Source organism: Macrobrachium rosenbergii, chromosome 13 (genome assembly GCF_040412425.1).
Source record: "Macrobrachium rosenbergii isolate ZJJX-2024 chromosome 13, ASM4041242v1, whole genome shotgun sequence".
In the NCBI taxonomy this organism is placed as follows: Eukaryota; Metazoa; Arthropoda; class Malacostraca; order Decapoda; family Palaemonidae; genus Macrobrachium; species Macrobrachium rosenbergii.
In genome coordinates, this window is record NC_089753.1 from 28,259,665 (window position 1) to 28,286,714 (window position 27,050).

General features: G+C 36.3%; 1 protein-coding gene and 1 long non-coding RNA gene across 2 annotated transcripts in view; one reads left to right on the plus strand and one right to left on the minus strand.

The window, feature by feature from the left end:
* Positions 1 to 27,050, plus strand: part of LOC136845088 (uncharacterized) — a 261,817-nt gene that overhangs the window by 137,713 nt on the left and 97,054 nt on the right. The gene's annotated exons all lie outside the window — the stretch shown is intronic.
* On the minus strand, positions 26,049 to 26,652 carry LOC136844657 (uncharacterized). The gene is made up of 2 exons (XR_010854953.1): positions 26,587 to 26,652; positions 26,049 to 26,380 (listed from the first exon to the last, which is right to left on the minus strand). It is a non-coding gene; the product is annotated as an uncharacterized lncRNA (long non-coding RNA).

Genomic DNA, 27,050 nt, shown 5'->3' on the forward strand with positions numbered 1-27,050 from the left:
GACTTGTGAATGAGAACTGGACCTGATGTGCTCATTGACTCACCACCTTCATGTTGAAGAGCTGAGTTTGAGGAGTGTTCAGCCGACAGAGGCACTTGAGTGTGTGAATGTCCTGCCTTAGCAGTCATGTCTTATATACAGCATCGAGCAAGCAAAAACTGGGCCTTGTTTCAGTGCCGACGAGTGCCAGGAAAACATTGCTTTGTCATCGTGAGGGACATTCCGTGATATTTTGTTGTAAATACTTTGATAATACAGATTTCTTGTATCAAAGAGCAAAAGGAAGCTTGAGTTATGAATCTATAAAACGTAAAGAACTAATGGAAGGGGGAGACTTAAACTCTTTCTTTTTTTACCCCTAAGATGTATCAATTCTCTCTCTCTCTCTCTCTCTCTCTCTCTCTCTCTCTCTCTCTCTCTCTCTCTCTCTCTCTCTCTCTCATTATTTTGCAAAGCATAAAAAAAAATCTTTGCTACAGAATGTTTAGACAACGAAAAAGTTACGGAAAATGACCTTTCGATCCCTCTCTCATGATAATTTGCACTATTCCATAATAACAGTTCTCTTTCGCATTCAGTTATTAAGTCGTGGGGATAGTCGTTTCGTATTATTTGTCTTTTCTCTCATTATTATTCTCAGTATTGATCCAAGTGACAGCATGTGAAAATTGATTACTTTTAGTTGTGTGATGTGAAACAGCCTCCCTGAGGATGCCGCCCTGTTGGAAGTTCAAGCGAAGATGCATTGCATTACCACCCTAATACAGTTCTTGTACTTTAATAAATTACTTCCATTTTTATTTGTTTATTTATTTATTTATTTATTTATTTATTTATTTATTTATTTATTTTTATTTATTTATTTATTTGTTAATTTAGCTGTTTTTATAATAATTGATCTCCTCTTTCTGTACTTCCCTTTACCTTCTGTTAGTTCTTTCGAGTGAGCACCTTATTGTTCTTTGGAAGCTTGAATTTCAAGTCTATGACCCTTGTGGGCTTGTTCCATATGAATAGGGTTCATCTTCTGAATAATAATAATAATAATAATAATAATAATAATAATAATAATAATAATAATAATAATAATAATGAATGCTTTTTTACTGCATTTTCTCTCCTAACCCAAAATTGATTTTAATTAGAATCAGAGCTTTTTCATTCCTACCCATCCTGAAAACAAAGGGTCTTTGTATGGTCTTTATTCTTCATTATCAAGACCACGGTCTTACGGATTCCTTTAATTGGTACACTCTAGGAATAAAAGGTTCCTAAGACGAATTTTATTCCAAATCATTCCTTCTCATCCAAAGCATTTCCTTCAATCCCTATTTGCTTCCGTATTGCAATGATGATTTAAGAACTGGCTGGTTGTAAATAACATGGCAGTACATATGGAAAATATACAGAACACGAAAACGTGCTAATTAATGAGATTAGTTATACAGTTCTTCATCAAAGCGCCTGTCGAAGGTTTTATGCAAATCGTGTAAGATGTTATATTGCAGTGATCATTCACATTCACATTCACAAGACAAAATTATATAACTCCTCACATCTGTTTTCAAGTATCAGGATTGATACTGCTCAGTTTGCTACAACTAAAATGTGGAATAGTTTGCCAAGTGCTGTTGTGGAATCTTCTAACCTCCAAATGTTTAAGCGAAGAGCAATTTCTTTTCTGCTCTCTGCTGGTGGCGTCTCGTGTATTCAGGGTTATTTGTTTATTTTCTGTTCCCTCTTCCCTCATATTTATGACCTTCTCTCTCTCTCTCTCTCTCTCTCTCTCTCTCTCTCTCTCTCTCTCTCTCTCTCTCTCTCTCTCTCTCTCTGCAGGTTGATTTCCCTCTGGGCTTATAATCTGTTGACTGTGTGCATAAGAGTTTTCAGCTGAAGACTGAAAGAAATAAACAGTTGTCTTCCATAAGTAAGCAGACTGCTTCTTTGAATTTCACAACCTTAAATGAATCCTGTACATCAAATAGTTGTTCCTATCACATTGCTCTAAGAGGGAATGACTTCTGGAGTCCTCATGACTGGCGTCTTTGACCACATAAACCTCATGAAGAATTTGATTAGTAAGCCATCACAAAATGGCTTATTCTCTTGCGGAAAAGGGCAGTGTCTCACCTTCTTATCAAGTCCCCAAGGGGAAACGCCTTTTCAGGTTTCCGGAATTTTCTGGGTACTCCCGACAAGAGATGTGTTATAATGTGTACAGATGAAGCCCTGAGGAATATTCAATCATTTTTTGTGGCATCTTCGACCATTAAAATTGCTTTATGAACTTTATTAACAAATAGCCACCCATTTCTTTTTACTTGTAATTATAAAGGGTCCTTTAAAGATTTTCTTTCATCAGTGGAAGCATGACAGTGATTCAGAAAAGACTTCGAATAAGCTAAAGCGAAGGATGTAGAATTGCTGACCTTCCTCAGACACCCGAGACTTCTGCTTCGACTGAAGGCCCAAACAAGGCAGGCTGGTAATAACTTCAGGAAGGCTCAACACGAGAGGCCAAAGATACAACGGCTTTTAGGGACAGGAAAAGAGACGTGGCATAAGAACCTCTATTCCCTAAGGCTTTTGAGACGAGAAGTGTAGAGATTTGTGAAAAATAACAAACTCCCTTTCATCAGTATATGAAGCAGAGAGAGAGAAATATTATAATGGTTTGATTTCTATTCTAGAAGGACTGAAAGTGTTTGCAGTGTTCTAATGAAAATTCAGCCATTCATCAACACTGTGTTCCCAGTCCACAGTCTTATGTAGCAAATAATGATGTCTCCATATGGTATTAAGAAATCTATTTGATATGTTGCAGTCATAACATTGCGAGAGGTGAATGTACCTCTGAAAGACCATAACTTGGCATGGCGTAGTGTAAACAATAGACAACATTTAGACTGGAACTTGCGGACTTTCCGGAATTGTTTATTTTTATATATTCTTAAAGAAATTGCGGGGAATAGGGCTGTTTTTCCAATCTTTTCTCCTCGTCATAAGAAAACACAAACATGTTTCAGTGACTCAACTGGAGGGACGTGGGACCAGTTAATACATTTTGTGGAAAATCTGTTTTTATATATAATAAAGAAATCCTGGTGGATCTTTCTTGGTGCGGGGTAGGTAAGGGATCGTGAGGGTAACGGAGATATGACACATCCACCCTCCTCCTGCAATCCTGTTTGTCCGGCCTGGGTGGGGCGTTGTAGGTAGGGGACCAGGAGGGTAAGGGAGACATGACAGGCAGCGTCAGGTTCCAGCGCAGCGTAGGGCGCCATCAAGATAGTAAATCATAAAACTCAAAAGTAAAAGTATCAAGGCAATCAGTTTTCTTTAAAAACCGATATTCATAAAATTATAAGCCACGCATAAACTGTAAAAACTGTATTTAGTATTTTTTCAAATAAAACATTTGAGATTTCTTTAGAACAACAGGAAGAGAACAGATATTTGTAAACATAAGATATTGAACACCACTAAAGTAAAATAAAACCAAAGTATTTAATCATATTTCTTTTATTACATAATCACAAAGACTCCTGTAAGAGCATTGACTTGGGGACCCCAAATCTGTAACAGTCACTACTGGAACTAGCCTCCCAGGCCATACCCATACCCATAGGTTTTGATAGGTTTATAGTAAATATGCTTGATGATTGGGTATCCACCATGGATAAAGCCAGGATCGGCTTCAGGCTGCGGCATGGCCTCAGAGGATCCCAAGATGGCAAACAGAGCCACCAAAAGCAACAGCATTGCGCCAATCTGCAATATGAGAAGGAATAATCGATTTTCACTTATTCAGAGAAAAAAATTATCTTCAAGTCTTAATTATGGTTAATCTCAGTGCAATAATCTTTATATATAAATTATATATTCATTTAAATTTAGATGTAATTCTTGAATTTACTCAGAGATAGAACATATATTGACTTGTGAATGAGAACTGGACCTGATGTGCTCATTGACTCACCACCTTCATGTTGAAGAGCTGAGTTTGAGGAGTGTTCAGCCGACAGAGGCACGTGAGTGTGTGAATGTCCTGCCTTAGCAGTCATGTCTTATATACAGCATCGAGCAAGCAAAAACTGGGCCTTGTTTCAGTGCCAACGAGTGCCAAGAAAACATTGCTTTGTTATCAATGAGGGAAATTCCTTATTTTGTTGTAAATACTTTGATAATATTAACAAAGAGCAAAAGAAAGTTTTGAATCTATAAAACGTAAACTAATGGAAGGGGAGACTAACTCTTTCTTTTTTACACCTAAGATTTATTGCTCTCTCTCTCTCTCTCTCTCTCTCTCTCTCTCTCTCTCTCTCTCTCTCTCTCTCTCTCTCTCTCTCTCTCTCTCATTTTTTTTAAAACATAAAAAAAATTTTGCTACAGAATGTTTAGACAATGAAAAGGTTGCTTTGCTAAACGAGTTTTCCAACCCTTCTCTCGTGATAATTTGCACTATTCCATAATATCAGTTATCTTGTATTTCCAGTTGTCAGTAGGGATAGTGGTTTCATTGATTATTATTATTATTATTTTATTATTATTATTATTATTATTGATTAAGTGACAGCATTATTAAAATTGATTACTTTTAGTTGCCCAAAAGTGATGTTAATTCCCTAATGCCAAACTGTTGGAAGTTCAGCCTTCATTGCATAACCACCTAATAAGAGTTCTTGTTTTCCTTCAATTACTTAGACCAGTTTTATTTGTTTTTTAATTGGTTTATTTATTTAAAACAGGTTTTGAGCTGGTTTTTATAATAATTGATCTTCCTAAGAATGATCTAGATAATTTCTGTTAGTTCTTTCAGTGAGCACCTTATTGTTCTTTGGAGGTTGAATTTCAAGTTAAATGAAATGCTGGTGGATATTTTTAGTATATAATAAAGGTTCATCTTCAATAATAAAATTTAATAACCATAATAATAATAATAATAATAATAAGCCTAATGAAATGTTTTTTACTGCATTTTCAACGCAACCCAAAATTGATTTTAATTAGAATCAGAGCTTTTTCATTCACCCTTCCTGAAAACAAAGGGTCTTTGTATGGTCTTTATTCTTCATTATCAAGACCACGGTCTGAGAGAAATTGCTTTAATTGTTCACTCTAGATAAAACCTAAGACGATTTATTCAAATCATTCCTTCTCATCCAAATTGGCATTTCCTGTCCCTTTTGCTTCAGGCTTGTCTTCTGTTTTAAGAATGAAAAATAACTGGCTACATATGGAAATATACAGAACACGAAAACGTGCTAATTAATGAGATTAGTTATATTCTTCATCAAAGCCCTGATCGAAGGTTTTATTCATAAGATGTTATTTGCAGTGATCATTCACTTTGGTTCACAAGAAAAATTATGATAATCTTGACATCTGTTTTCTAGTATCAGGATTGATACTGCTGGTTTCTACAACTAAAATTTTAATAGTTTCTAGTCTGTTGTCCTTCTAACCTCCAAATGTTTAAGTAGATTCAATTTCTTTTCTGCTCTCTGCTGGTGGCGTCTCGAGTTTCAGTTATTTGTTTATTTTCTGTCCCAAAGATTTATGCATATCTGCACACTGCAGGAACTGCTCTTCTTTCCATTCTTCTCTCTACTCCAAAGTTGCAGATAAAATTATTTTCAGTCCACTTATAATCTGTTGACTGTGTGCATAAGAGTTATCAGGTGAAGACTGAAAGAAATAAACAGTTGTTATAAGTACATGTGACTGCTTTTTGAATTTAAACCTTAAATTTGTAATCAAATAGTTGTTCAAATCACATTGCTTAAGAGGGAATGACTTCAAATGAGTCCTCATGACTGCTTTTGACCACATAAACCTCATGAAGAATTTGATTAGTAAGCCATCAAAAATGGCTTATTCTCTTGGGATGTAATTTAGTGTCTCAAGATTTCTTATCAAGTTCCCAGGCAGCAACAAGTTTTCTGGTGATGGGATTTTCTTTACTCGACCAAGACCTGTTATAATGTGTGATGAAGCCCTGCACAGGGTATTCAATCATTTTTTGTGTCATCTTCGACCATTGTTTTTAGTTTTTACAAATGGTGTTCTTTTTTGGCCTGGAAAGGGTCAAGATTGATCAGTGGATGCCGATGATGCAACATTTTTCGGATAAATAGTGTCCACTTATGGATGTAGAATTGCTGACCTTCAATCAGACACCTGAGACTTCAGATTAGACTGAATGGCCCAAACAAGGCAGGCTGGTAATAACTGAACTCAAGTAAAACGAAAACAACAATTTTTAGAACAGGAAAAGATCTCGTGGCATAAGAACCTCTATTCCCTAAGGCTTTTGAGGTGGATGGGTCTCTGAGAATGAGTTTAACAAACTCCCTTTCATCAGTATTCTAGATGAGAAATATTATAATCTTTGATTTCTATTTAGAAGGACATCAGATGTTTGCAGTGTTCTAATGAAAATTCAGATTCATCAACACTGTGTTCCCAGTCCACAGTCTTGTACAAATAATGATGTCTCATATGATATTAAGAAATCTATTTGATCTATTGCAGTCAAACATTGCGAGAGGTGAATTGTCCTCTGAAAGACCATTGTTTTCTTGTGCGGATATCAATAGACAACGTTTAGACTGGAACTTGCCTTTCCCTTCAATTGTTTATTTTCTCACATTCTTAAAGAAATTGCAACCCCTTTGTTTTATCCAATCTTTTCTCCTCGTCATAAGAAAACACAAACATGTTTCAGTGACTCAACTGGTATCCAGACGTTCAGACCAATCAATACATTTTGTCAAAATCTGATGATCTTGTAATAATGAAAACGGAGATGGATGTTTCTTCGAATCCACAGGGTCAGGTAAGGGATCGTGAAGAAAATGGAGAATGACACATCCACCCTCCTTTTGCAATCCTGTTTGTCCGGCCTGGGTGGGAATCAGGAGGGTAAATGACTCAGCTGAAGGGATGTGAAACGGTTCCAGCATAATTGAACGCGTCATCAAGATCTGTAAATCATAAAACTCAAAAGTAAAAGTATCAAGATAATTATTTTCTTTAAAAAAACTGATATTCATAAAATTGCAAGCCACGTAAAACTGTAAAAAATGTATATATTTTTCAAATAAAATATTTCATATTTCTTTAAACAACAGGAAGAGAACAGATTTTCATAAACATAAGATATTATTGAACACCACTAAAGTAAAATAAAAATAAAACCAAAGTATTTTTCATATTTTTTTTATTACATAATCACAAAGACTCCATCTATGAGCATTGACTTATGGCACCAAACAATCGCATAATTTTTGGAGTCATTTTTGGAGGAGACTGGAACATTTCATCATTAAGAGTAACATTTATCACCAATAGCCTCCCAGGCCATACCCATAGGTTTTGATAGGTTTATAGTAAATATGCTTAATGATTGGGTATCCACCATGGATAAAGCCAGGATCGGCTTCAGGCTGCGGCATGGCCTCAGAGGATCCCAAGATGGCAAACAGAGCCACCAAAAGCAACAGCATTGCGCCAATCTGCAATATGAGAAGGAATCGCCGATTTTCACTTATTCAGAAAAAAATTATCTTCAAGTCTTAATCATGGTTAATCTCAGTGCAATAATCTTTATATATAAATATAATCCATCATTTAAATTTAACTGTAATTTTTGAATTTACTCAGAGATAGAACATATATTGACTTGTGAATGAGAACTGGACCTGATGTGCTCATTGACTCACCACCTTCATATTGAAGAGCTGAGGTTGAGGAGTGTTCAGCCGACAGAGGCACTTGAGTGTGTGAATGTCCTGCCTTAGCAGTCATGTCTTATATACAGCATCGAGCAAGCAAAAACTGGGCCTTGTTTCAGTGCCAACGAGTGCCAAGAAAACACTGCTTTGTCATCAATGAGGGAAATTCCTGATATTTTGTTGTAAATACTTTGATAATAACAGATTTCTTGTATCAAAGAGCAAAAGAAAGCTTGAGTTATGAATCTATAAAACTTTAAGAACTAATGGAAGGGGGAGACTTAAACTCTTTCTCTCTTTTGCTCTCTCTCTATCTCTCTCTCTCTCTCTCTCTCTCTCTCTCTCTCTCTCTCTCTCTCTCTCTTCTCTCTCTCTCTCTCTCATTATTTTTAAAGCATAAAAAATAATTTCCTACAGAATGTTTAGACAACGAATAAGTTGCTTTGCTAAATGAGTTTTCCAACCCTTCCTCATGATAATTTGCACTATTCCATAATATCAGTTATCTTGTATTTCAGTTGCTCAGGTAGGGATAGTCGTTTCTTATTATTATTTTCTTATTATTATTATTATTATTATTATTATTATTATTATTAAGTGATTATGTAAAATTGATTACTTTTAGTTGTGTGATTAATGCCTCCTGAGGATGCCGCCCTGTTGGAAGTTAATTCTAATGAAAATTTCTCAACCTTCTTTATAACCATAATAAGAGTCTCTTTTATTTCATTATTTATTTACCATAGTCTTTAGGGATTTCCTTTTATTTAATTATTTATTTTTTGGTTAATTTTGAGCTGTTTTTATAATAATTCTTCTCTAAGAATGATTTCTAGATAAATTTGTTCCTTCTTTCAGTGCAATCCTTCTTTTCTCAGAGGTTTGAATTTCAAGTTAAATGAAATGCTTGTGGATATTTTAATAATAATAATATATCCTAAGAAAATAATAATCAAATTCAGGAATAAAATAATGACCAGCCACTGGTTTTGATGATAACGATGTAGATGAGCCTTTACCATGACAAACAGACCAAATTCAACCCATGGAGATGAAATCGTTCACTTGAAAATCTTTATTCTTTTATCAAGTCCCACTGTCTGCGTATAGAATTTAATTGTACAGCTGAGAGAAATTTCCTAAGATGATTTTATTCCAAGATGAAACTCATCCAAAGCATTTACTCAGCCTCATCTGTTCCGTAGACAAATGATTTAAGAATCATCTGTCTTGTAAATCATGGCAGTACTTCTGTTCTACTAATGAAACGAAAACTGAACTAATTAATGAGATTAGAATACAGTTCTTCATCAAGCATATTCCTGTCCCTGGTTTTATAAATCGTAACCTGTTTTTGCAGTGATTTGCACTTTGTTGAGAAGACAAAATCTTGATAATCTTGAAATCTGTTTTCAGAGATCAGGATTGTTTCTTCCCAGTTTGTTTTTTAAAACTAAAATGTCTGTTGTCCCTCAAGACTTTGTAGAATTTCTAACCTCCAAATGTTTAGGTCGAGAGCAATTTCTTTTTGCTGAGCGCAGAGCTTCAGGGTTATTTGTTTATTTGTACCTGTCCCAAAGAGTGGCATATCTGCACACTGCTCTAACTGCAGGCCAATTTCTCATTCTTCCTCTCTCCAAAGTTGATTTCCTCTGGGCTTATTTTTGAGTCCACTATATAAGAGTTTTCAATCTGAAGACTGAAAGAAATAAACAGTTGTCTTCAGTATGCAAATAAAAGACTGGTTATTTGAATTTCACAACCTTAAATGAATCTCTTTACATCAAAATTGTTCAAGAGAACATTGTCAAAGGTTTTGAGTGTCATGACTGGCGCCTTTGACACATAAACCAAATGATTTTAGATTGCTTTGATTTAGTAAATCACAAAATGCACTTTTTCTTGCGAACCTAAGAATCTCAGGTGTCTGGGATATTCTTATCAAAGATTTCCTTACAGGGGCAAACAAGTTGCTGTTGATGGGATTTTCTAGTATCCAAGACCTGTTGTGTGTGGTGTTCCACAGGGTGAAGTGCTCTTGGTCCAATCATTTTGTTTTTATTAAAATTGCTTTATGTTTACAAGTGCCACCCTGTTCTTTTTAAAGGGTCCTGGAAAGCAAGATTGACAGTATGCCGATGATGCAACATTTTTGGAGAAATAGACTTCTTATAAGCTAAATGAAGGATTAGTGTCAATTGCGTGACATGGAGCAGATTAGTGAACTGGCTTCGACTGAATCCCAAACAATGAGGCTGAACTCCAGTAAAACGAAAACACAATTGAAAAGCAGGCCTCGATACAACGATTTTTAGGAACAGGAAAAGAGGTGGATGGGTCCTCTGGTGAATGAGTTTGAAGTGTAGAGATTTAAAAAATATTCTTTCATGTAATAGAAGCTTTTGAGAGACAAATCTTATAATGGTTTGAGACATCAGATGAAAGTCTCAATGAAAATTCAGACATCAACATGGAAATTAGGTCCATTGTACATATGGCATCATAATGATTTCTATCATGATTAAATCAGAAAACTATTTTATATATTTGTCCTTCCTTAACATAGAATATTGTTTTCTTGTGCGGATATCTTGGCTGTGGCCTATCCAACATCGACTGAAACTTGCCAGACTTTCACCTTCAATCAGTTTATTTTTATAGGATTCTTAAAGAAATTGCAGATATCCGGTTTTTCTTTTCTCCCAACATAAGAAAACACAAACATGTTTCATTGACTCAACTGGAGGGACTGGGATCCAGATTCAGACATCAAAAAATCTGATGATCTTGTACTGTGAAGAAACGGAGATGGAAACACTTCGAATCCACAAGGGATCAATTCTTAAAGAAAATGGCAAGAACATCCACTGTTTTTAACATCCTTTCTTTTCTCATAAGAAAACACAAACACCTATTTCAAATGACTCAGCTGAAGGGATGTGAAACGATTGAAGCATAATGAAACCATCAAAATCTGTCAAATTCTTAAACTTCAAAAGTAAAAGTCTCAAGATAATTATTGTTCTTTAAAAAAAACTGATATTAATGAAATTGCAAGCCACGTGGAAACTGTAAACAAATGTATATATTTTTTCAAAATAAAATATTTCATATTTCTTTAACTGGAAGAGAACAGCTTTTCATAATCACCAGATGTTATTGAACACCACTAAAGTAAAATAAAACCAAAGTATTTTTCATATAATTTTTTTATTATATAATTACAAAGACTCCATCTATGGTCATTGACTTATGGACCAAACAATCGCATGTAAGTCATTTTTGGAACGGGAGACTGGAACGATTTCATCATTAAGAGTAACATTTATCACCAATAGCCTCCCAGGCCATACCCATAGGTTTTGATAGGTTTATAGTAAATATGCTTAATGATTGGGTATCCACCATGGATAAAGCCAGGATCGGCTTCAGGCTGCGGCATGGCCTCAGAGGATCCCAAGATGGCAAACAGAGCCACCAAAAGCAACAGCATTGCGCCAATCTGCAATATGAGAAGGAATCGTCGATTTTCACTTATTCAGAAAAGAAATTATCATGAAGTCTTAATCATGGTTAATCTCAGTGCAACAATCTTTATATATAAATATATATCCATCATTTAAATTTAACTGTAATTCTTGAATTTACTCAGAGATAGTTTCATATATTGACTTGTGAATGAGAACTGGACCTGATGTGCTCATTGACTCACCACCTTCATGTTGAAGAGCCGAGTTTGAGGAGTGTTCAGCCGACAGAGGCACTTGAGTGTGTGAATGTCCTGCCTTAGCAGTCATGTCTTATATACAGCATCGAGCAAGCAAAAACTGGGCCTTGTTTCAGTGCCGACGAGTGCCAGGAAAACATTGCTTTGTCATCGTGAGGGACATTCCGTGATATTTTGTTGTAAATACTTTGATAATACAGATTTCTTGTATCAAACAACAAAAGAAGGCTTGAGTTATGAATCTATAAAACGCAAAGAACTTTTGGAAGGGGAGACTGAAATTCTTTCTCTTTATCCCTGAGATGTATTGATTCTCTCTCTCTCTCTCTCTCTCTCTCTCTCTCTCTCTCTCTCTCTCTCTCTCTCTCTCTCTCTCTCTCTCTCTCTCATTATTTTGCAAAGCATAAAAAAATCTTTGCTACAGAATGTTTAGACAACGAAAAAGTTTGGAAAATGACCTTTCAATCCCTCTCTCTCATGATAATTTGCACTATTCCATAATAACAGTTCTCTTTCGCATTCAGTTATTAAGTCGTATTAGTCGTTTCGTATTATTTTATCTTTTCTCTCATTATTATTCTCAGTATTGATCCAAGTGACAGCATGTGAAAATTGATTACTTTTAGTTGTGTGATGTGAAACAGCCTCCCTGAGGATGCCGCCCTGTTGGAAGTTCAAGCGAAGATGCATTGCATTACCACCCTAATACAGTTCTTGTACTTTAATAAATTACTTCCATTTTTATTTATTTATTTATTTGTTAATTTAGCTGTTTTTTATAATAATTGATCTCCTCTTTCTGTATTTCCCTTTACATTCTGTTACTTCTTTCGAGTGAGCACCTTATTGTTCTTTGGAAGCTTGAATTTCAAGTCTATGACCCTTGTGGGCTTGTTCCATATGAATAGGGTTCATCTTCTGAATAATAATAATAATAATAATAATAATAATAATAATAATAATAATAATAATAATAATAATAATAATAATAATTAAAAATGTTTTTTTACTGCATTTTGTTTCCCAACCCAAAATTGATTTTAATTAGAATCAGAGCTTTTTCATTCCTACCCATCCTGAAAACAAAGGGTCTTTGTATGGTCTTTATTCTTCATGATCAAGACCATGGTCTTACGGATTCCTTTAATTGGTACACTCTAGGAATAAAAGGTTCCTAAGACGAATTTTATTCCAAATCATTCCTTCTCATCCAAAGCATTTCCTTCAATCCCTATTTGCTTCCGTATTGCAATGATGATTTAAGAACTGGCTGGTTGTAAATAACATGGCAGTACATATGGAAAATATACAGAACACGAAAACGTGCTAATTAATGAGATTAGTTATACAGTTCTTCATCAAAGCGCCTGTCGAAGGTTTTATGCAAATCATGCAAGATGTTATATTGCAGTGATCATTCACATTTACATTCACAAGACAAAATCATATAACTCCTCACATCTGTTTTCAAGTATCAGGATTGATACTGCTCAGTTTGCTACAACTAAAATGTGGAATAGTTTGCCAAGTGCTGTTGTGGAATCTTCTAACCTCAAATGTTTAAGCGAAGAGCAATTTCTTTTCTGCTCTCTGCTGGTGGCGTCTCGTGTATTCAGGGTTATTTGTTTATTTTCTGTTCCCTCTTCTCTCATATTTATGACCTCTCTCTCTCTCTCTCTCTCTCTCTCTCTCTCTCTCTCTCTCTCTCTCTCTCTCTCTCTCTCTCTCTCTCTCTCTCTCTGCAGGTTGATTTCCCTCTGGGCTTATAATCTGTTGACTGTGTGCATAAGAGTTTTCAGCTGAAGACTGAAAGAAATAAACAGTTGTCTTCCATAAGTAAGCAGACTGCTTCTTTGAATTTCACAACCTTAAATGAATCCTGTACATCAAATAGTTGTTCCTATCACAAATCTAAGAGGAATGACTTCTGGAGTCCTCATGACTGGCGTCTTTGACCACATAAACCTCATGAAGAATTTGATTAGTAAGCCATCACAAAATGGCTTATTCTCTTGCGGAAAAGGGCAGTGTCTCACCTTCTTATCAAGTTCCCCAAGGGGAAACGCCTTTTCAGGTTTCCGGAATTTTCTGGGTACTCCCGACAAGAGATGTGTTATAATGTGTACAGATGAAGCCCTGAGGAATATTCAATCATTTTTTGTGGCATCTTCGACCATTAAAATGGCTTTATGAACTTTATTAACAAATAGCCACCCTTTTCTTTACTTGTAATTATAAAGGTCCCTTAAAGATTTTCTTTCATCAGTGGAAGCAAGACAGTGATTCAGAAAAGACTTCGAATAAGCTAAAGCGAAGGATGTAGAATTGCTGACCTTCCTCAGACACCCGAGACTTCTGGTTCGACTGAAGGCCCAAACAAGGCAGGCTGCTAATAACTTCAGGAAGGCTCAACACGAGAGGCCAAAGATACAACGGCTTTTAGGAACAGGAAAAGAGACGTGGCATAAGAACCTCTATTCCCTAAGGCTTTTGAGACGAGAAGTGTAGAGATTTGTGAAAAATAACAAACTCCCTTTCATCAGTATATGAAGCAGAGAGAGAGAAATATTATAATGGTTTGATTTCTATTCTAGAAGGACTGAAAGTGTTTGCAGTGTTCTAATGAAAATTCAGCCATTCATCAACACTGTGTTCCCAGTCCACAGTCTTATGTAGCAAATAATGATGTCTCCATATGATATTAAGAAATCTATTTGATCTATTGCAGTCATAACATTGCGAGAGGTGAATGTACCTCTGAAAGACCATAACTTGGCATAGTGTAAACAATAGACAACATTTAGACTGGAACTTGCGGACTTTCCCTTCAATTGTTTATTTTTTATATATTCTTAAAGAAATGGTGGGGAATAGGGCTGTTTTTCCAATCTTTTCTCCTCGTCATAAGAAAACACAAACATGTTTCAGTGACTCAACTGGAGGGACGTGGGACCAGTTAATACATTTTGTGGAAAATCTGTTTTTATATATAATAAAGAAATCCGGGTGGATGTTTCTTGGCGCGGGGTAGGTAAGGGATCGTGAGGGTAGCGGAGGCATGACACATCCACCCTCCTGCTGCAATCCTGTTTGTCCGCCGTGGGTGGGGCGGGATAGCTAGGGGATCAGGAGGGTAAGGGAGACATGACAGGCAGCGCCAGGTTCCAGCGCAGCGTAGCGCGCCATCAAGATAGTAAATCATAAAACTCAATAGTAAAAGTATCAAGGCAATCAGTTTTCTTTAAAAACCGATATTCATAAAATTATAAGCCACGCATAAACTGTAAAAACTGTATTCAGTATTTTTTCAAATAAAACGTTTCGGATTTCTTTAGAGCAACAGGAAGAGAACAGATTTTCGTAAACATAAGATATTATTGAACACCACTAAAGTAAAATAGTAAAATAAAACAAAAGTATTTCTCATATTTCTTTTATTACATAATCACAAAGACTCCTCTATGAGCATTGACTTGGGGACCCAAAAGTCATCTTAACAGTCACTACCAATAGCCTCCCAGGCCATACCCATAGGTTTTGATAGGTTTATAGTAAATATGCTTGATGATTGGGTATCCACCATGGATAAAGCCAGGATCGGCTTCAGGCTGCGGCATGGCCTCAGAGGATCCCAAGATGGCAAACAGAGCCACCAAAAGCAACAGCATTGCGCCAATCTGCAATATGAGAAGGAATCGTCGATTTTCACTTATTCAGAAAAAATTATCTTCAAGTCTTAATTATGGTTAATCTCAGTGCAATAATCTTTATATATAAATATTATTTATTCATTTAAATTTAGATACAATTTTTGAATTTGCTTAGAAATAGAACATATATTGACTTGTGACTCAGAAGTGGACCTGATGTGCTCATTGACTCACCACCTTCATATTGAAGAGCTGAGGTTGAGGAGTGTTCAGCCGACAGAGGCACGTGAGTGTGTGAATGTCCTGCCTTAGCAGTCGTGTCTTATATACAGCATCGAGCAAGCAAAAACTGGGCCTTGTTTCAGTGCCAACGAGTGCCAAGAAAACACTGCTTTGTTACAATAGGGAAATTCCTTCTTTCACATACTTAATTATTAACGAAAGTTTTGTGTGAAGGTAAACACTGACTAACGGTACTTTATTACACCTAAAATTTATTGCTCTCTCTCTCTCTCTCTCTCTCTCTCTCTCTCTCTCTCTCTCTCTCTCTCTCTCTCTCTCTCTCTCTCTCTTTTTTTTTTTAAAACTTACAAAAAAATTTCCCTACAGAATGTTTCGTCAATGAATAGGTTGCTTTGCTAAACGAGTTTTCAACCCTTCCTCGTGATAATTTGCACTGTTCTATAATATCAGTTATCTTGTATTTCCAGTTGCTCAGGTAGGGATATTCGGCTCTCATTATTATTATTATTATTATTATTATTATTATTATTATTATTATTATTATTATTATTATTATTATTATTATTCTCTCTATTGCCCAAAAGTAAGGTTAATTCTAATGAAAACTTTCTCAGCCTTCTTTATAACCATAAGGAAGAGTCTAAGTTTTTCCCTTCATTACTTAGACCATAGTCTTTAGGGATTTCTTTAATTGATGCATTTTAGGTAAAACAGGTTTTGAGCTAGTTATAAGTCTTCCTAAGAATGATCTAGATAAAGCTGTTCCTTCCTATTCAGTGCAATCCTTCTTTCCTCAGAGGTTTCCCAAGAAGTTAAATGAAATGCTGGTGGATATTTTTAGTAAGGTATATCCTTAGAAAGGTTATCAAATTCAGGACAAAATTTATGACCAGCCATGGTTTGATGATACGTGTAGATGAGCCTACCATGACAAACAGACCAAATTCAACGCATGGAGATGAAATCGTTCACTTGAAAATATCACCCTTTTTTTGAGTCCCACTGCTGCGAATTTACCTTGTAGCTGAGAGAAATTGCAATTGTTCCTTTAAGATGAAACCTGAAGGATTTACTCAGCCTCATCTGTGGTAGACCAAATTGGCATCATCTGTCTTTGGGTCAGGCTTGTCTTCTGTTCTACTAATGAAAAGACTGAACTGCTTCATCGAGCTTTTGAAGCTCAGTAATCAGCAGAGCATATTCCTGTCCCTGATACTTGTTATTCCTAACCTGTTTTTGAGAAATTTGCACTTTGTTGAGAAAATCTTGATAATCTTGAAAGCTAGGGTGGAGAAGATCCTGATGGTTTCTTCCCTTTGTTTTTTAAAAAGGTTTCTAGTCTGTTGTCCCTCAAGACTTGTAGATTCTACATACTTTTAGGTCGACATTATATTTGCTGGTGAGCGCAGAGCTAGTAACAGTGCCTGTCCCAAAGAGTGGCATATCTGCACACTGCAGTAACTGCAGGCCAATTTCCATTCTTCCTCTACTCCAAAGTTGCAGATAAAATTATTTTCAGTCCACTACATAAGTATGTGAAATCTACATGACTGTTAGCTGATAGTCAGTATGCAAATAAAAAGTGGTTAGGTACATGTGATACTCTTTTAGATTTAAAATGCCATTTGCAAGAGAACCTTGTCAAAGGTTTTGAGTTTTGCTAAGAGGAATTCAAATAGATTTTAGCATTGCTTTTGATTTAGTAAATCACAAAGCACTTTTTTATAAACCTAAGAATCTCATGTTGGGATGTAATTTAGGGTACCCTAAAGATTTCCTTACAGGTAGGCAGCAGCAAGTTGCTGTTGATGGGATCTTTAGCGATCCGAGACCTGTTGTGTGTGGTGTTCCACAGGGTAGTGCTCTTGGTCCACAGTTGTTTTTAGTGTTTACAAGTGGTGTGGTTTTTGGCCTGGAAAGCAAGATTGGTCAGTATGCCGATGATGCAACATTTTTGGGCGAAATAGTGTCCACTTATGAGGAATGAAGCTGCCCTTAGTGTCAATCGTGACATGGAGCAGATTAGTGAATGGCGTAGTCGGTGGGTATGAGGCTGAACTCCAGTAAAACGAAAACACAATTGAATAGCAGATCTCGTACAAATTTTCTACCTCACCCTCCCCTTCAGGTGGATGGGTCTCTGGTGAATGAGTTTGAAGCTTTAATTATTCTAGATGTAACTTTTGACTCACATCTTACTATTTAGAGACATCAGATGAAAGTCTCAGCAAATGACACATGGAAATTAGGTATTGTACATAAGGCATCATATATTTCTATCAATGATTAAATCAGTGAAAACTATTTTAGGTCATTTGTCCTTCCTTAACTAGAATATTGTTTTCTTGTGCGGATATCTGCTTCTGCTGGCCTATCCTTATCGTCAAAGGCCAGTGTCTCACCTTCTCAGCCTATTCCCGAGGAGGAACCCCTTTGCAGATATCCGGAATTTTCTGATCACTCCCAACATAGAGAGACGCGATTGCTCCCGCTGGTATCCAGATTCAGACATCAAACGTCACGTCTGATGATCTTGTACTGTGAAGAAACGGAGATGGAAACACGTCGAATCCACAGGTCAATTCTTAAAGAAAATGGCAAGAATTGGGCTGTTTTTCACATCCTTTCTCTTTCTCATAAGAAAACACAAACACCTATTTCTAATGACTCAGCTGAAGGGATGTGAAACGATTGAAGCATAATTGAACTTTGTCGAAAATCTGTCATAATTCTTAAACTTCAAAAGTAAAAGTCTCAAGATAATTATTGTTCTTTAAAAAAAACTGATATTAATGAAATTGCAAGCCACGTGGAAACTGTAAACAAATGTATATATTTTTCAAAATAAAATATTTCATATTTCTTTAACTGGAAGAGAACAGCTTTTCATAATCACCAGATGTTATTGGGCACAACTAAAGTAAAATAAAACCAAAGTATTTTTCATATAATTTTTTTATTATATAATTACAAAGACTCCATCTATGGTCATTGACTTATGGCACCAAACAATCGCATGTAAGTCATTTTTGGAGGAGACTGGAACGATTTCATCATTAAGAGTAACATTTATCACCAATAGCCTCCCAGGCCATACCCATAGGTTTTGATAGGTTTATAGTAAATATGCTTAATGATTGGGTATCCACCATGGATAAAGCCAGGATCGGCTTCAGGCTGCGGCATGGCCTCAGAGGATCCCAAGATGGCAAACAGAGCCACCAAAAGCAACAGCATTGCGCCAATCTGCAATATGAGAAGGAATCGTCGATTTTCACTTATTCAGAAAAGAAATTATCTTCAAGTCTTAATCATGGTTAATCTCAGTGCAACAATCTTTATATATAAATATATATCCATCATTTAAAGTTAAATGTAATTCTTGAATTTACTCAGAGATAGTTTCATATATTGACTTGTGAATGAGAACTGGACCTGATGTGCTCATTGACTCACCACCTTCATGTTGAAGAGCTGAGTTTGAGGAGTGTTCAGCCGACGGAGGCACTTGAGTGTGTGAATGTCCTGCCTTAGCAGTCATGTCTTATATACAGCATCGAGCAAGCAAAAACTGGGCCTTGTTTCCAGTGCCAACGAGTGCCAGGAAAACATTGCTTTGTCATCGTGAGGACATTCCGTGATATTTTGTTGTAAATACTTTGATAATACAGATTTCTTGTATCAAAGAGCAAAAGAAAGCTTGAGTTATGAATCTATAAAACGTAAAGAACTAATGGAAGGGGAGACTTAAACTCTTTCTTTTTTACCCCTAAGATGTATCAATTCTCTCTCTCTCTCTCTCTCTCTCTCTCTCTCTCTCTCTCTCTCTCTCTCTCTCTCTCTCTCTCTCTCTCTTATTTTGGAAAGCATAAAAAAATCTTTGCTACAGAATGTTTAGACAACGAAAATTACGGAAAATGATCTTATCCATCTCTCATGATAATTTGCACTATTCCATAATAACAGTTCTATTTCGCATTCAGTTATTAAGTCGTGGTATTATTCGTTTTTTATTATTATTTGTCTTTTCTCTCATTATTATTCTCAGTATTGATCCAAATGACAGCATGTGAAAATTGATTACTTTTAGTTGTGTGATGTGAAACAGCCTCCTGAGGATGCCGCCCTGTTGGGAGTTCATGCGAAGATGCAATGCATTACTATCATAATACAATTCTTGTATTTTAATAATTTACTTCCATTTTTATTGATTCATTTATTAATTTATCTTTTTTTCTAATAATTGAACTCCTCTTTCTGTATTTCCATTTACATTTTGTTAGTTCTTTCGAATGAACACCTTATTTTATGGAAGCTTGAATTTCAAGTCTGTGACCCTTGTGGGCTTGTTCCATATGAATAGGGTTCATCTTCTGAATAATAATAATAATAATAATAATAATAATAATAATAATAATAATAATAATAATAATAATAATAATAATAATAAATTTTTTACTGCATTTTCTTTCCTAACCCAAAATTGATTTTAATTAGAATCAGAGCTTTTTCATTCCTACCCATCCTGAAAACAAAGGGTCTTTGTATGGTCTTTATTCTTCATTATCAAGACCACGGTCTTACGGATTCCTTTAATTGGTACACTCTAGGAATAAAAGGTTCCTAAGACGAATTTTATTCCAAATCATTCCTTCTCATCCAAAGCATTTCCTTCAATCCCTATTTGCTTCCGTATTGCAATGATGATTTAAGAACTGGCTGGTTGTAAATAACATGGCAGTACATATGGAAAATATACAGAACACGAAAACGTGCTAATTAATGAGATTAGTTATACAGTTCTTCATCAAAGCGCCTATCGAAGGTTTTATGCAAATCATGCAAGATGTTATATTGCAGTGATCATTCACATTCACATTCACAAGACAAAATTATATAACTCCTCACATCTGTTTTCAAGTATCAGGATTGATACTGCTCAGTTTGCTACAACTAAAATGTGGAATAGTTTGCCAAGTGCTGTTGTGGAATCTTCTAACCTCCAAATGTTTAAGCGAAGAGCAATTTCTTTTCTGCTCTCTGCTGGTGGCGTCTCGTGTATTCAGGGTTATTTGTTTATTTTCTGTTCCCTCTTCTCTCATATTTATGACCTTCTCTCTCTCTCTCTCTCTCTCTCTCTCTCTCTCTCTCTCTCTCTCTCTCTCTCTCTCTCTCTCTCTCTCTCTCTCTGCAGGTTGATTTCCCTCTGGGCTTATAATCTGTTGACTGTGTGCATAAGAGTTTTCAGCTGAAGACTGAAAGAAATAAACAGTTGTCTTCCATAAGTAAGCAGACTGCTTCTTTGAATTTCACAACCTTAAATGAATCCTGTACATCAAATAGTTGTTCCTATCACATTGCTCTAAGAGGGAATGACTTCTGGAGTCCTCATGACTGGCGCCTTTGACCACATAAACCTCATGAAGAATTTGATTAGTAAGCCATCACAAAATGGCTTATTCTCTTGCGGAAAAGGGCAGTGTCTCACCTTCTTATCAAGTTCCCAAGGGGAAACGCCTTTTCAGGTTTCCGGAATTTTCTGGGTACTCCCGACAAGAGATGTGTTATAATGTGTACAGATGAAGCCCTGAGGAATATTCAATCATTTTTTGTGGCATCTTCGACCATTAAAATTGCTTTATGAACTTTATTAACAAATAGCCACCCTTTTCTTTACTTGTAATTATAAAGGGTCCTTTAAAGATTTTCTTTCATCAGTGGAAGCAAGACAGTGATTCAGAAAAGACTTCGAATAAGCTAAAGCGAAGGATGTAGAATTGCTGACCTTCCTCAGATACCCGAGACTTCTGGTTCGACTGAAGGCCCAAACAAGGCAGGCTGCTAATAACTTCAGGAAGACTCGACACGAGAGGCAAAAGATACAACGACTTTTAGGGACAGGAAAAGAGACGTGGCATAAGAACCTCTATTCCCTAAGGCTTTTGAGACCCGGAGAAGTATAGAGATTTGTGAAAAATAATAAACTTCCTTTCATCAGTATATAAAGTAGAGGGAGAGAGAGAAATATTATAATGGTTTGATTTCTATTCTAGAAGGACTGAAAGTGTTTGCAGTGTTCTAATGAAAATTCAGCCATTCATCAACACTGTGTTCCCAGTCCACAGTCTTATGTAGCAAATAATGATGTCTCCATATGATATTAAGAAATCTATTTGATATGTTGCAGTCATAACATTGCGAGAGGTGAATGTACCTCTGAAAGACCATAACTTGGCGTAGTGTAAACAATAGACAACGTTTAGACTGGAACTTGCGGACTTTCCCTTCAATTGTTTATTTTTTATACATTCTTAAAGAAATTGCGGGGAATAGGGCTGTTTTTCCAATCTTTTCTCCTCGTCATAAGAAAACACAAACATGTTTCAGTGATTCAACTGGAAAGACATAGGACCAATTAATACATTTTGTCGAAAATCTTCATTTATCTGTAATAATGAAATCCGGGTGGATGTTTCTTAGGGCGGGGTAGGTAAGGGATCGTGAGGGTAACGGAGATATGACACATCCACCCTCCTGCTGCAATCCTGTTTGTCCGGCCTGGGTGGGGCGTTGTAGGTAGGGGATCAGGAGGGTAAGGGAGACATGACAGGCAACGCCTGGTTCCAGCGCAGCTTAACGCGCCATCAAGATAGTAAATCATAAAACTCAAAAGTAAAAGTATCAAGGCAATCAGTTTTCTTTAAAAACTGATATTCATAAAATTGTAAGCCACACATAATTTGTTAAAACTGTATTCAGTATTTTTTCAAATAAAACGTTTCGGATTTCTTTAGAACAACAGGAAGAGAACAGATTTTCGTAAACATAAGATATTATTGAACACCACTAAAGTAAAATAGTAAAATAAAACCAAAGTATTTTTCATATTTCTTTTATTACATAATCACAGACTCCTCTATGAGCATTGACTTGGGGGCCCAAATAACCGCATATAAGTGATTTTTGGAGTAAAATTTGACTGAAACGGATTCTGGAGACTGGAATGATTTTATCATTAAGAGTAACATTTATCACCAATAGCCTCCCAGGCCATACCCATAGGTTTTGATAGGTTTATAGTAAATATGCTTAATGATTGGGTATCCACCATGGATAAAGCCAGGATCGGCTTCAGGCTGCGGCATGGCCTCAGAGGATCCCAAGATGGCAAACAGAGCCACCAAAAGCAACAGCATTGCGCCAATCTGCAATATGAGAAGGAATAATCGATTTTCACTTATTCAGAGAAAAAAATTATCTTCAAGTCTTAATTATGGTTAATCTCAGTGCAATAATCTTTATATATTATTAACTATTCATTAAATTTAGATACAATTTTTAAATTTGCTTAGAAATAGAACATATATTGACTTGTGACTCAGAAGTGGACCTGATGTGCTCATTGACTCACCACCTTCATATTGAAGAGCTGAGGTTGAGGTGTGTTCAGCCGACAGAGGCACTTGAGTGTGTGAATGTCCTGCCTTACCAGCCATGTCTTATATACCGGAATCGAGCAAGCAAAAACTGGGCCTTGTTTCAGTGCCAACGAGTGCCAAGAAAACACTGCTTTGTTACAATAGAAAAATTCCTTCTTTCAAATACTTAGTTATTAACGAAGGTTTTGTATGAAGGTAAACACTGACTAACGGTACTTTATTACACCTAAAATTTATTGCTCTCTCTCTCTCTCTCTCTCTCTCTCTCTCTCTCTCTCTCTCTCTCTCTCTCTCTCTCTCTCTCTCTCTCTCTCGTCGTATATTATCAAAAAGTTACAAAGTAATTTCCCTACAGAGTGTTTCGTTAGTGAATAGGGTGCTTTGCTAGATGAGTTTTCCAAACCTTTCTAGTGATAATTTGAGATATTCCATAATATCGGTTATCTTTTCGTTTCCAGTTACTCAGGCGTGCTTCATTATTATTATTATTATTATTATTATTATTATTATTATTATTATTATTATTATTATTATTATTATTATTATTATTATTAATGTTCTCCCTATTGCCCAAAAGTCAGGTTAATTCTGATGACAACTTTTTTAACCTTCTTTCTAACCTTATAAGGAAGAGTCTAATTTTCCCTTCATTATTAAGAATATAGTCTTTAGGGATTCCTTTAATTGGCACATTTTAGGCAAAACAGGGTCCGAGCAATTGTGTAATCTTCTTCAGAATTTTCTAGTTAAACTTGTTCCTTCCTATTCAGTGCAATCCCTCTTTCTTCAGAGGTTTTCCAAGAAGAAGTTAAATGAAACGCTGATGGCTATTTTAGTAAGGTATGTCCCTAAAAAGGTCATAAAATTCAGGACAAATGATCAGCCATGGTTTTGATGATACATGTAGACGAGCTCATGACAAACAGACCAAATTCAACCCATGGAGACGAAATTGTTTACATAAAAATTACCATTTATTTTAGTGAGTCCCACTGCACTGCGAACAGAATTTTCTATACAGTTGAGAGAAATTGCAATAATTCCTTAAAGAGGAAACTTGGAGGAATGACTCAGCTTCGTCTGTGGTAGACCAAATTAGCATCACATATCCTTGGGTCAGGCTTGTTTTCTATTCCACCACTACTAACAGATGACTGTCCCTAAGGGAAATTTTGAACCTCTTCAATGAGCTTCTGAAGCTAAGCTGAGGATGTCCCTCTCCCTGATACTTGTCATCACTAACCTGTTCTTAAGAAATTTGCATTTTGGTTTAGGGATGTCAAGAAAATTCTTGATAATCTTGATAGATGGGATGGAGAAGATCCTGATGGTTTCTTCCCTTAGTTTTTAAAAAGGTTTCTAGTATGATGTCTCCCAAGACCAGCAGACTCTATAGGTTGTTGGGCCAATGTAGTATGTTTGCAGATAAGCGCAGCGCAGAGTTAGCTGCAGAGCTAGTAAATTTCTAGTGCCTGTTGTCCCAAAGAAGATTCTATAGTTTTTAGGCATATCTGCAGACTGCAGTAACTGTTCAGAAGCCATATTGCAGACAGGCCAGTTCCATTCTTCCTCTGCTCTCAAGACCTGCAGAAAAACTTATTTTTAAACCGCTATATAATTATGAGGAATCTAAAGGACTGTTTGCTGATATTCAACATGCACATAGAAAGCAGTTAGGTATCTGTGATGCTCTTTTAGATTTGACATACCATTTGCAAGGGAACCTTGATAAGTTTTTGAGCGTAGAGTAATTCAAATAGATTTTAGTACTGCTGTCGATTTAATAAATCACAAAGCACCTATTTATAAACTTCAGAATCTTGGAGTGGGTGGATATGTTTTAGGGTTGCTTCAAGATTTCCTTACAGGTAGGCAGCAGCAAGTTGCTGTTGATGGGATCTTTAGTGAACCAAGACCTAGTGTGTCTGGAGTTCCACAACGTAGTACTCTGGGTCCACGCTTATTTTTAGTGCATACAAGTGGTATGGTTGTTGGCCTGGATAGCAAGATTGGTCAGTATGCCGATGATGCAACACTTGTGGGTGTAATAGTCTACACCATTGAGAAATGAAGCTGCCCTTAGTGTCAATCGTGACATGGAGCGGATTCGTGAAAGGTGTAGTCGGTAAAACTAAAAAATATTCGATTAGCAGAACTCTCAGATTTTCCACCCCATCCTTTCCTGCAGGTGGATGGGACTCTGTTGAATGAATCTTAAGCTTCTTGATGTAACTTTTGACTCACATCTTAAAACGAAACATCAATAAAATGTCAGCAAATCTCGAAAATTAGGTATTGCTCGTATTTTCTATAACTTAAGATCACCATTTGTCCCCTTTACTGTAGTGGATTTCCTGGGTCTCTTCTGAAAATGATCTTTTTAGATAGAATTTTATTATTCTTAGATGTAAACACTTTTATGACTCACCATCTTGGATGGTCTCTTGTAGAGACATCAGATTTCTCATTGAAATTGATCCCTGTTCGTCTTTTCCTGCCGAGAATAATCAGATTTGCTGAACAGCAGCACCAGTATGTTGCATATGTGCCGCACTGTCAAACCTCTGAGCTCCAGAAGTTCTTTATTCCTCCCACCATTGGAATGTGGAACTGTTTCTCATGTAAGTATCTTGTTCCTAGAATATTGTTTTCTTGACTGGGGATATCTGCTTCTGCAATGGCAATCTTGGTTCATCGTCAAACACCAGTGTCTCACCTTCTCAGCCAGTATTCCCGAGGAACCCTTTGCAGATATCCGGAATTTTCTGGTCATTCCTAACACGGGAAGATGCGACTGCTCCCGTTGGTATCCAGATTCAGACATCAAGCATCACGCCTGATGATCTTGTACTGTGAAGAAACGCAGATAGAAACCCTTCAAATCCACCGGTCAATTATTCTTAAATAAATTATTAAGAAATGCGCTGTTTTTCACATCCTTTCTCTTTCTCATAAGAAAACACAAACACCTGTTTCCAATGACTCAGCTGAAGGGATGTGAAGCGATTGAAGCATAATTGAAATTTGTCGAAAATCTGTCATAAATCTTAAACTTCAAAAGTAAAAGTCTCAGGACAACTATTGTTCTTTAAAAAAACTGGTATTAATGGAATTGAAAGCCACGTGGAAACTGTGAACAAATGTACATAATTTTCAAAATAAGATACTTCATGTTTCTTTAACTGGAAGAGAACGGCTTCTCATAATCACCAGCTATTATTGGACACCAATAAAGTAAAATAAAACCACAGTATTTTCATGTAATTTCTTTTATTAAGTAATTACAAAGACTCCATCTATGGTAATTGACTTACGGCACCAAACAATGGCATATAAGTCATTTTTGGAGTAAAATTTGACTGAAACGAATTCTGGAGATTGGAATGATTTCATCATTAAGAGTAACATTTATCACCAATAGCCTCCCAGGCCATACCCATAGGTTTTGATAGGTTTATAGTAAATATGCTTAATGATTGGGTATCCACCATGGATAAAGCCAGGATCGGCTTCAGGCTGCGGCATGGCCTCAGAGGATCCCAAGATGGCAAACAGAGCCACCAAAAGCAACAGCATTGCGCCAATCTGCAATATGAGAAGGAATCGTCGATTTTCACTTATTCAGAAAAGAAATTATCTTCAAGTCTTAATTATGGTTAATCTCAGCACAATAATCTTTATATATTATTACATATTCACTAAATTTAGATACAATTCTTGAATTTACTTAGAGACATATTCATATATTGACTTGTGACTGAGAACTGGACCTGATGTGCTCATTGACTCACCACCTTCATGTTGAAGAGCTGAGGTTGAGGTGTGTTCAGCTGACAGAGGCACTTGAGTGTGTGAATGTCCTGCCTTACCAGCCATGTCTTATATACCAGAATCGAGCAAGCAAAAACTGGGCCTTGTTTCAGTGCCAACGAGAACGACGAAAACACTGCTTTCTCACCATGAGGGACATTCCTTGGCATTTTGTAATAAATACTGTTATGAACTGGATTTTACCCAAAGCCGTAAGGTCGCCCACATTTATCATCAAACCGTGACTGGGCATTTGTCATGAATTTGATGTTGTTTATAGCGACATACCATCCTAAAATAGCCATCAGCATTTCATTTCTCTTCTTCTTTGGAAAACACTGAAGACAAGAAGCAATGGACTGAATAGGAAGGAACAACTTTATCTAGTCATTCTTAGAAAGACTTATAAACCGCTCAAAGATTTTTTCACCTAAAGTGCGCAATC